Here is a 9,752-nt window from a genome sequence, read left to right as displayed (position 1 = left end):
CTCGACTAGTGCGAACAAGGCTTTAGTTAGAGTGAGTAGTCAAATTGTAGAGCGAGAGCAATCAGTACTCTGAGCACGAATGACTCTCATTGATGGACGATTAGTAATAGTATTCATTTAACGGCGCTGTTAAATAAAAAAATAATACAATAAATAACAAAACAATAGCATAAGAACGACATTCGATCGTGCTCAGGGTACAGCTGACAGCCTAGGCCTATAATATACTACTACTAGGAAATGTTAACAGGATTGTACTAATTAATAAAGAATTGTATTAATTAATATTCACCGTAATTAAAGACCTACTCATTTCCATCAATCAGTTCTTTGAAGTTGGACGTGAATTAATTTTATTATAATTAACTTTTAAAAAAAATAAAACCGACTTCAAATGCGTGAACACAAAAAAAAAACTAAAAATTAAAAATATTGCGTATAAAAAAGCTCATCCCCAATTTTCCACCCCTGGGGGTGAAATATTTTCTTCAAATTCGCATGAAATCACCCTTTTGATAATACCTATTCAACAAAAAAATAATCGTTCAAATTGATTTATAATCGGCGGAGATATTGCGTATAAAAAAGTTCATCCCCAATTTTCCACCCTTGGGGGTTGCTTTTTCTATTATTAAATTTAAATGGGACCACCCTTGAGGTATTACCTATACGCCGAAAAAAGATTTGTTTAAATCGGTTCAAAATTGGCGGAGTTATCGCGTAACAAACATAGAAAAAAATAAAAAACATACGGGTCGAATTGAGAACCTCCTCCTTTTTTGAAGTCGGTTGAAAAGCTTTCAATAATTATGCATTTGTCACACTGGATAGCTGCGTTCACTTTGATCTGACCACTAGCGGAATAATGCACGTAATTAGGTATATTGCTGTCGCGACTGTGCGACGCGCGCCCGCAGTGAGTGTGCGAGCGCGACAGCAACATAATTACGTGCGAGCGACAAGGATGGGCAGCTTGGGGTCATTGGACGGGATTCTACGTGCTCACGGACCAGGCTTTAGTGTAGCAAATCCCTTTTATTAACTGTTTTAACAGTGTGGTGATGTTAAGGCTGGAGGCGCGTCTCCTGGAGTACCCTCCAGGCTTCAAGTTCGGAGTGGCCAGCGGCCTACCAGATCGAAGGCGCTTTGGAAGGCTAGTGGTAAGGTTTTCCATCATACTATTTTACGCACTAATTAGATAGCCCAAAAAAACAATAGTGACTGAATTTTTTGCGCTGTTTCTTCTCAGCACTGACCCATTTATTGCCCCGAAGCAGTGCGTGGTAGGGTTAATACTGGGACGTGTAAAGGTGCTTTTTAAAAGCCTATTTGCAAAAATAAATGAGCCTCAGGACGTGTGTGAGGCAGTTTCTACCCGGTCCGGTTCGTAGCTGGGTCGACGATCGCTTACAAGCGGCGAAATAAGAAACCGACTCGTGAACACACACCCTAAATGACGAACGAAGTAACATGAACAGAAATATCGTATGTAGTCATAGTCATTTATTCCATAGACCAAAGAACCACTAGGTCGAAAGCCCTTTCAGACTCTTTCGCCCGTATTCACACGATGCATGCTTAAGTGAAGCAGCAAATCGAACGCACAGCGCTGTGATTGGTTCATATGTCACCCTATGCGTACACGCGCACTATGAGACCTCATAGTAATGTTTGTGAATACGGGCGTTTGTTTCTGGACAAACCCACGTTGCTGAGGTCAGCCGTAAGGTAACAACGTGCCTGAGGAATCTCTATCGTCTAAAATTCTTTCTTCCTTTCAAGACCAAGCTCACTCTTATGCAGACTCTCATAATACCCATCATTGACTACGCTGATGCATGTTATTGTGATCTTTCCGAGGCTCTCACTGACAAACTTGATCGTCTTCTCAATGGTTGCATTAGATTCATTTTCGGCCTCCGGAAATTTGATCATATCTCGAGTTATAGATCCCAACTCAATTGGCTTCCCATTCGTCAGCGTAGGAACTCTAGACTTCTTGGCATTCTTTTCGCCGTTCTCTCTAATCCCACCTCTCCTTCCTACCTCAAAGAAAAGTTTACATATCTGCACCAATCGCATGACCGAACTCTCCGTTCTTCCGGAAACCTTCGGCTTGTGACACCTGTCCACCACTCTGCCTTCTTCTCGAAGTCTTTTACAGTGCAGGCTACTCGCCTTTGGAACTCGTTGCCACAAGATGTCAGAGAGTCGGAAACGAGGACATCATTTAAAATGAGAGTACGTAAACACCTTTCCACATGATTGCGTAATATTGTTTATTTATTTATCACATATAATAATAAGCCCCGCAGGGCAGCTTTGTGGCGAGCTGTTGGTGAGTAGCGACACCACGGGGCCAGTTGTTAATCCGAGTGCTCCCGAGAGTCGGTCAAGACCCTCGTCTTCGGCTTGCCGAAGTGGAATCCGAGAGGGTCTGCAGGACTTTCACCTCTGGCTTGCCTTAACCGGCCGGCCAGAGTGGAGTCGCTAGAGCTATATGCTCCAGGGGTGGAAGTGTTAAAGGGCATAACGCCGCGAGTAACCTCGGAGAAAGCGCAGCACACCTCTCTACACCCCTGAGCTGGCAGACGCCAATGTTGCCCCTCAGTCCGGTCTATACGACCCATGACGCCAGGGGGGGCCCATTTAGTCGCTGGCTAGTCACCGCCTGCCATTTTTTCAGTCAGAGACTATGAACCAGGCAGGTGTCCCGTAGTCTCCATCCATAGCCCAGTAACCAGTCCCTCCATCCTTCATCCATAACCCTAGTCCGTTCTCCAATAACTGCAATAGCTCCTGTGCACAGGCTGGGGATGGTCTCTGGCTACATCCCATGATATAGTCAGAGACTAGATCCAGCATATGCACCACTTTCACTTTTGTCGATTATTTTGCGCTTAAAACGGCCTCACCGTGTTGGATCTGTATCCCCACGCAAGCCTTATAAAGGACCGGGCCACTTTTGACCCGTGAGCTCCAAAGCGTACAAACATAATAATAATAAACCCATTGTAACGCCTAAATGACACCTCCAGTGAGCATTGAAGGAGATTCTTAGTTGTTTGCAGACAAAGCAGTGAGCATATGGGATGAGTTGACACACAAGCACCGTGACCGCGTGGTAGATGGTGGCGACGGCGACGTGGCCTGTGACTCCTACCACCAATGGAAGAGAGACGTGGAGATGGTGGAAGAGCTTGGCTTAGATACCTACAGGTTAGTATTTTGCCTCTAATCTAGCTGCCAAGGTTGGAGGCAGGATGAGGCCCCTTAAGCTCGAAGAATTTCCATGTGTTCAGAGGACACAAGAGCAACGGTGATGTGACGTGTTGGACGTGTTCATCGGTGAAAAAAACTGCAGAGTCGGCCTGAACTTCTACAAACAGGTAGGCACAATGAGTACTTTCAGCGACACTGGAGCAGTGGCGTTTAGTGCGTCCAAGTCATTGTTTCTAGCTTCATAAGAAGGGATGGAAGCAACTGAGTATTCAGCAGTTCTCCTTGTCGTGGTCCAACGTGTTAAGACGTGGCTTGCTGCCGCTCATTGCCCCAGTGATTTGAGGCCTTATCCCCAAGATTAGAGGTGACAGAACTAAACCTGGACGTCTACAGATAGCGGGTGTCATCATTTACCATCAGGCAATCCGTTTGCTCGTTTGCCTCCTGTCCCATAAAAAAGGCAGAATGTTCAGTCAGTATCTCCATGTTTCCAGGTTCTCCCTGTCCTGGACTCGCCTTCTTCCCATAGGCTTCGCGCACGTAGTCAGCGAGGATGGGAAGGCGTACTACAGCAAGCTTATTGACGCGCTATTGGCGAAGGGCATCGAACCTGTGGTCACATTGTACCATTTCGATCTCCCGCAAAGATTTCAGGACTTAGGTAAGACATAGGTAATTGGTTCACTGTTTTAAGTCGAAAGATTCTGTTCATAAGGTCAAGCGACAGGCTCACTGATTCCATATTTCTTATGGAGTCGAACCTTAACTTCGAACTCTTAATTCGGGCTATATTCTTCTGATTAATTCGTTGCGGGTCCAATGACAATAAAATTTAACTTGACCTTCACTGGTTGGGTTTGTGTATTGGCAGTCAATCTATAGATCCTACACAGGAGTTGTAGCGATGAAAACGAGAGGTGGGAATAGTCCCGTAAGCGACAGGCTCAAAGAGATAGAGGTACTTAATGCCAAATTGACAACTGATTCCAAAACCTAGAAAGCCAAGACATCCACTATAGAATCCCTATGCCTTTTTTACCATACCAACCAAATTGATAGGCACTGCAAAAAGCAATTCATTTGAATTCAAAACTGTGTATTTAAAATTGAACTTGAAGTAACAATAACTTGCTTTTCAACCCTCAGGAGGCTGGGCCAATCCTCTCGTCGCCAACTGGTTTGCTGCTTATGCCAGGGTGGCTTTCAGCCTCTACGCCGACCGGGTTAAGACCTGGATCACCGTCAACGAGCCCATTGCCGTCTGTGATAGCTCCTATAATGGCTACATGGCTCCAGACATATAAGATGAGGATGTGGGGATGTATCTATGCAACAAGAACATACTGCTGGCACATGCTAAGGCCTGGAGGATCTATGATGAGGAATTCAGGCCTAAGTATAAAGGTGAGTGGTTTAGAAGCACATAGATGTTCATCCAGTTCTCAGAGTCACAGAAGCTTTTCTGTGACTCTGAGAACTGGATGAAATGCGACTCTTCCTCGCACTGGCCCGCACACCTCCCGCGTTCGCCCCGTCCGTACCAGAGCATGGCCGTACCAGAGCCAGGTGCACAGTTAACTCGACCGGGTTGTATTGTCCCCTAACTTGTTTGTTCCCCAGGACAAAAAAATCAGTTTGGTTTTTATTGGTAGTCAAGCTGTAGATCCTGGCTACACAGGAGTTGCAGCGGTGGGAACGAGAGGTGGAAATAGTTCTATTTGGATCTGAATGAGACAACTTGACTTGGTCAAACCTATTGTCGTCCTCAACTTGATTATTCCCCAGAACAAGAAATGTAGTTTGGTTTTTATTGGTAGTCAAGCTGTAGATCCTGGCTACACAGGAGTTGCAGCGGTGGGAACGAGAGAGGTGGGAATATTCCCGTTTTGATCTCATGGAGACTTATAGCGGTTATGTGCATTTTACTTAAGTAGTAGGTAAATTATAAAGGCTCGTAACCTTTTTCTATTAACCACTTAACATTGTAAGAACACAGGAAGTTATAATTATTACACTATTTGCTCGTGCAAACACCTAAGTACTTACCTATTTGCATAGCAAATTAATTTTAATTTGTCAATTCAAATTGAGTACTTGTTGTGGGTATTTATTAAGACATTTAATTGAACTTGACTGGTACTTAATTGAAATGATCAATGATCAATTACTGTTATGATAGTATTGGATACGGATTAGTTACTAGGTCAATGTTGGAGGTCGGTTCACAGGAAGCGAGTAAGGCTCGGGAGTAAGGTAGTTACTCGTAAGTAGTTGGCTCTATCACAAAATAGCTAGTTTCCTACAAGATTTACATTTTACTTTATAACCTAGGACATTGTAAGAAAAAGGACGTATTGAACTGGTTGGGATGGCCAATATTTAAGTATAGATTTGGCGCTTAACTCGGCTAGTGACTGAGGTATGGGAGCGACATTGAGATTTATGACGTACCGTGACAGAGCATAGAAATCTGAAGCACATTTTGGAAGTCCCACTGGCGTTTGACGTTTCAAATACACCCTCCCATACCAACCTCGGGCACTTACTTCCTCAGAAGATAAGATGTTCCAATTGATCCAACTACCTAATATTACTTTTGACAATTTAGGCCGGATCTGGCCGGTTCTTCAGATGTTTTGCAGCATGTTCTTATTGCCATGTTTCAGGGCAAATATCATTCATCAACCATTTGGTGTGGTTCGAACCCGCTGGTAAAGCCGAGGAGGAGGTGACCGCTCTTGCCATGGAATATAGCGGTCATTCTCACGATTAGGCGTTCTCAGCCTAATTACCATATCATTTTTGAAATTTGGCTTAATTGACTTAAACGCATTTAAATATGAAACACATGAAAAGTACGAATTTAACAATCGTTAAGGCGTCAAATTATTCTAAGCGGTTTTCGCGTAAATGAGACCCAAAAATTTTGTGGTCACGGTAATTAGATAAGGCTAATACTTAATCTAACGGTAATTAGAAAAAATATGTAAAATAGCAAGAAAACAATATCTTGCATTGTTTTCTGTTATGTAATGATAAATTTGTATATAAATATATTATAGCGTCAAAAAAACGCTGAAGGTACACTTAATAACCCTTTGAAAAAAGGAAAACACTCATTTCTATTATTTATTGTATCAAGATATTTTCAGTATACTGCAATAATTGAGGCTATAACAGGAACACTTAGTTTCGGCCAGAAGGGGCTACGTGTCACATTTCATCAGAATCTTAATCATCATTTATTTGATTTCAATGTGGTACAAACGCTTTAACGTACAGATAATGGATCAGGAGATCTCACAAATATGATTTTTCGGATATGCATATATCGAAAAATTAATTAATGATTTAAGTGATTTTTCCTCTTTTTAATCTATCTGCTATCAGCCATCACCCATTATCAGATTAAATTGAATTTGTAATAATGACAGTTCCANGAAAGTTTGACCACAGAGTTTGAGAATTGGCAAAAAGAAGTAGCTGAGTTAAATAACGTCAAAATCCCGAGACGTTTATCTAGTCTGCGTCTAATGGATGGCAAAAGAAGTTTGCATATATTTTGCGATGCAAGCATGAACGCATATGCAACTTGCATTTTTATGCGAACTGAAAAGGATGACGTCGTGAACGTGAGCTTGGTACTAGCAAAAGCAAGAGTTGCACCTAGCAAACAACAAGTCACAATACCGCGCTTGGAATTGTTAGCGGCGGTCATCGGCACCAGGTTGAGTAGGCTAGTTCAAGACGCACTGAGGATCGATTGTGATGTATATTATTGGACCGATTCGAGTGTTGTACTAACGTGGATAAAAAAGGATTCACAATGGGACAGGTTTGTTAAGAATAGAGTCGACGAGATAAGGAGATGCACAAGAATNCCAAAGTCGCTAACATAGCCCGACGGAATTAGCAAGCTGAAGTGGCAATGGGCAGGGCACATAGTACGCAGAACTGACGGCCGATGGGGCAGAAAGGTTCTGGAATGGAGGCCGCGTACCGGAAAACGCAGCGTGGGACGTCCACCTACAAGGTGGATCGACGACATCGTAAAGGTAGCAGGGAAGCGCTGGACGCAGACCACTGCCAATCGATCAACATGGAAAGCATTAGGGGAGGCCTATGTTCAGCAGTGGACGTTCTATGGCTGAAATGATGATGATGATGATGATTTTCATAGATAAATAGCAATAACATAATATAAATAGCTACATAATAGTACCTACTTAAATACAAGATAAAAATTTACCGATTACGTCACCTACTAAGTTANAGATATTTAATCATCTGATTTCAAAGTTATTGTTCTATCTTATACCGTTTATGAACTATTATTGTGTGACCATCAAATTTGAGTGTAAATGAGAAGTACCCTACTACATTTCTCTTTCCTCACCAATGTAATGCTCAGTTCGCCCCCTCAGTGATGTAATGCTCGAATCTGTAACGTTACATTATAAGCAATGCTCCACCTGTAACAAAACTATATACACATCTAATGCAGCAACATCCAGAAGGCTTCCGCAACGTTCTGGTATGGCTGAAGGAGCAGTACGGAGACCAGAAGTTCCTGGTGACCGAGATTGGCTACCCTTCGAAAGGAAGCAACCTGGACGACACTGAGCGAGTGCAGTACTTCCAAGACTACTTGACTCAGGTATTTTTTCCCATTCCCTGTCCTTTGATAGGGTTTTAAGTTGCCCAACTCGGCCAACTCTCAAAGTTGAGCTGACAACAAATAAGTTGTGCCATAGAAACGGAAACGATTAAGTAGGTTCGATAAAATTAAATTATATTTCTATCCAATTGCGTACTTTATTGGGGGAGGCCTTTGAAACGAAGGAACGAACATTGTATCTAAAATAAAAATGTATGTAAATTGGAGAAATCATGGCACTAGAAATCACGTGGTTGAGCTGAATACATTTTAAAAAAAATGTTAAGATGTTAGAACATTAGAAGTCTGTATAAATGTAGTTTAAAACATTATGTTTTGTGTTATGTAGATGCTGTTAGCCATCCAAATAGACAAAGTGAACGTCATTGGTTTCTCAGCCTGGTCTCTAATGGACAACTTCGAATGGATGGACGGTTACAGGTACTTTTGTTTCAATATAGATTAATTAAATATTGAACACTATTGCTATCAATTAGCACTGATCAAAGTTTTGATGAACATCAATACCTATTATAGAACGGTCCTATCATTGTCATAAAATAACATTGATAGCAAATTGATGCAGCTTGCTTGATGACCTTTCAGATAAAGTTGTAGGTCGGTTGATAAAATGTTATTTTATATAAGTGTTGATATCATCAATAATTCATAAAACTTTGTCAACAGCACGAAATTCGGCCTATATGAAGTAAACTTCACCGATCCGCCGCGCCCGCGCACTCCCAGACTTTCAGCTGCGTTCTACTCTGACGTCATCAAAAAGCGCTCTATTTTTCTTGAAGATAGCTCTGCTTACGTCACTTGGATAGCCATAGGTTGTACGCTGGTCTTTGTAGCAGTAGCTGTGGTGCTTTGTCGGTATATCACGAAATTTAGCGACAGGAAAGAACAGGAGTATGAGAGCGTTGCGTTACATAGTTCAGAACAGAAAAATTGAATAATTAGAAAGAAGGATACAGAATTGTGATGGTATAGACTGGGGCAAGGATTTCAGGATATATTTAGTTGAATAAAAGTTGCTTTTACCTAAATGAAGGAGGGATCACGAAATTAAATCTGTCTCGAATATTAAACAAGGTCTGTTAATTAATTTCTATCAAGAAAAGAAATTGATATTAAAGCCAGCTGCTTGTATCAGCAAAAAGGACTTATTTTGCCGTTGTCTTGATTTGTGTTATGGAGATAACTGTAGTAAACTTATCCTAATAAGTAACCTATTTTTAAAGCGATTGTGTACCAACGTAATATTGTAAATTGTTTACAATTATTTCATTTAAGTACCTATGTATACATATGTATAGAGTTATTGAAACAATCAGACTATTGATCAGATGCTAATTATTTTAATTGTCATTATCGTAAATACTGTTCTTAATAAAATGAATTAATTCTTGGGAATGAATACTATGATTAATTACAAAGTAAACAGAGCTGTAAAATATCTAAAGATCCCGATAACTAGAACCATTCAGTCACATTCATTGACTTGTAGGTAATGAGTTTAATTGAACTATCTATACTAGTATTATAAAGTTGTTTGTTTGTACACGCTAATCTTAAGAACTACTGGTCCGATATGAAAAAATATTTCAGTAGTAGGTATAGGGTATAGGTACCAATGGTATAGTCAACGTCAAATTTTAATAGTTCCTAACCTAACCTTTCTTCAAATAGTAATGTAGACCAGGTACTTATGATGTATTCTGAAGGAAATTTTACATTTTCTTCACCTATTTATTTGCTAGGCGGAATGAACTGGGTTAATGCAAAAGCGCAAAGTAAGTAGCGCAAAGTCTGAAATGAGATAAGAATACATATAGGATAGGTACACCCACCGCACGACACGTATCAA

The 9,752-nt window shown here is 41.2% G+C and overlaps 1 pseudogene; it reads left to right on the top strand.

Moving 5' to 3' along the window:
• The first annotated feature begins 1,061 nt into the window (after positions 1-1,061).
• On the top strand, positions 1,062-8,929 carry LOC114361669 (myrosinase 1-like; annotated as a pseudogene).
• Positions 8,930-9,752: the final 823 nt, after the last annotated feature.

This window comes from Ostrinia furnacalis, unplaced genomic scaffold (genome assembly GCF_004193835.3).
Source record: "Ostrinia furnacalis isolate ACB-3 unplaced genomic scaffold, ASM419383v2 OfSCF5861, whole genome shotgun sequence".
NCBI lineage: Eukaryota > Metazoa > Arthropoda > Insecta > Lepidoptera > Crambidae > Ostrinia > Ostrinia furnacalis.
The sequence above is the reverse complement of the archived record's forward strand: the minus strand, read 5'-3'. Positions and strand labels throughout refer to the sequence as shown.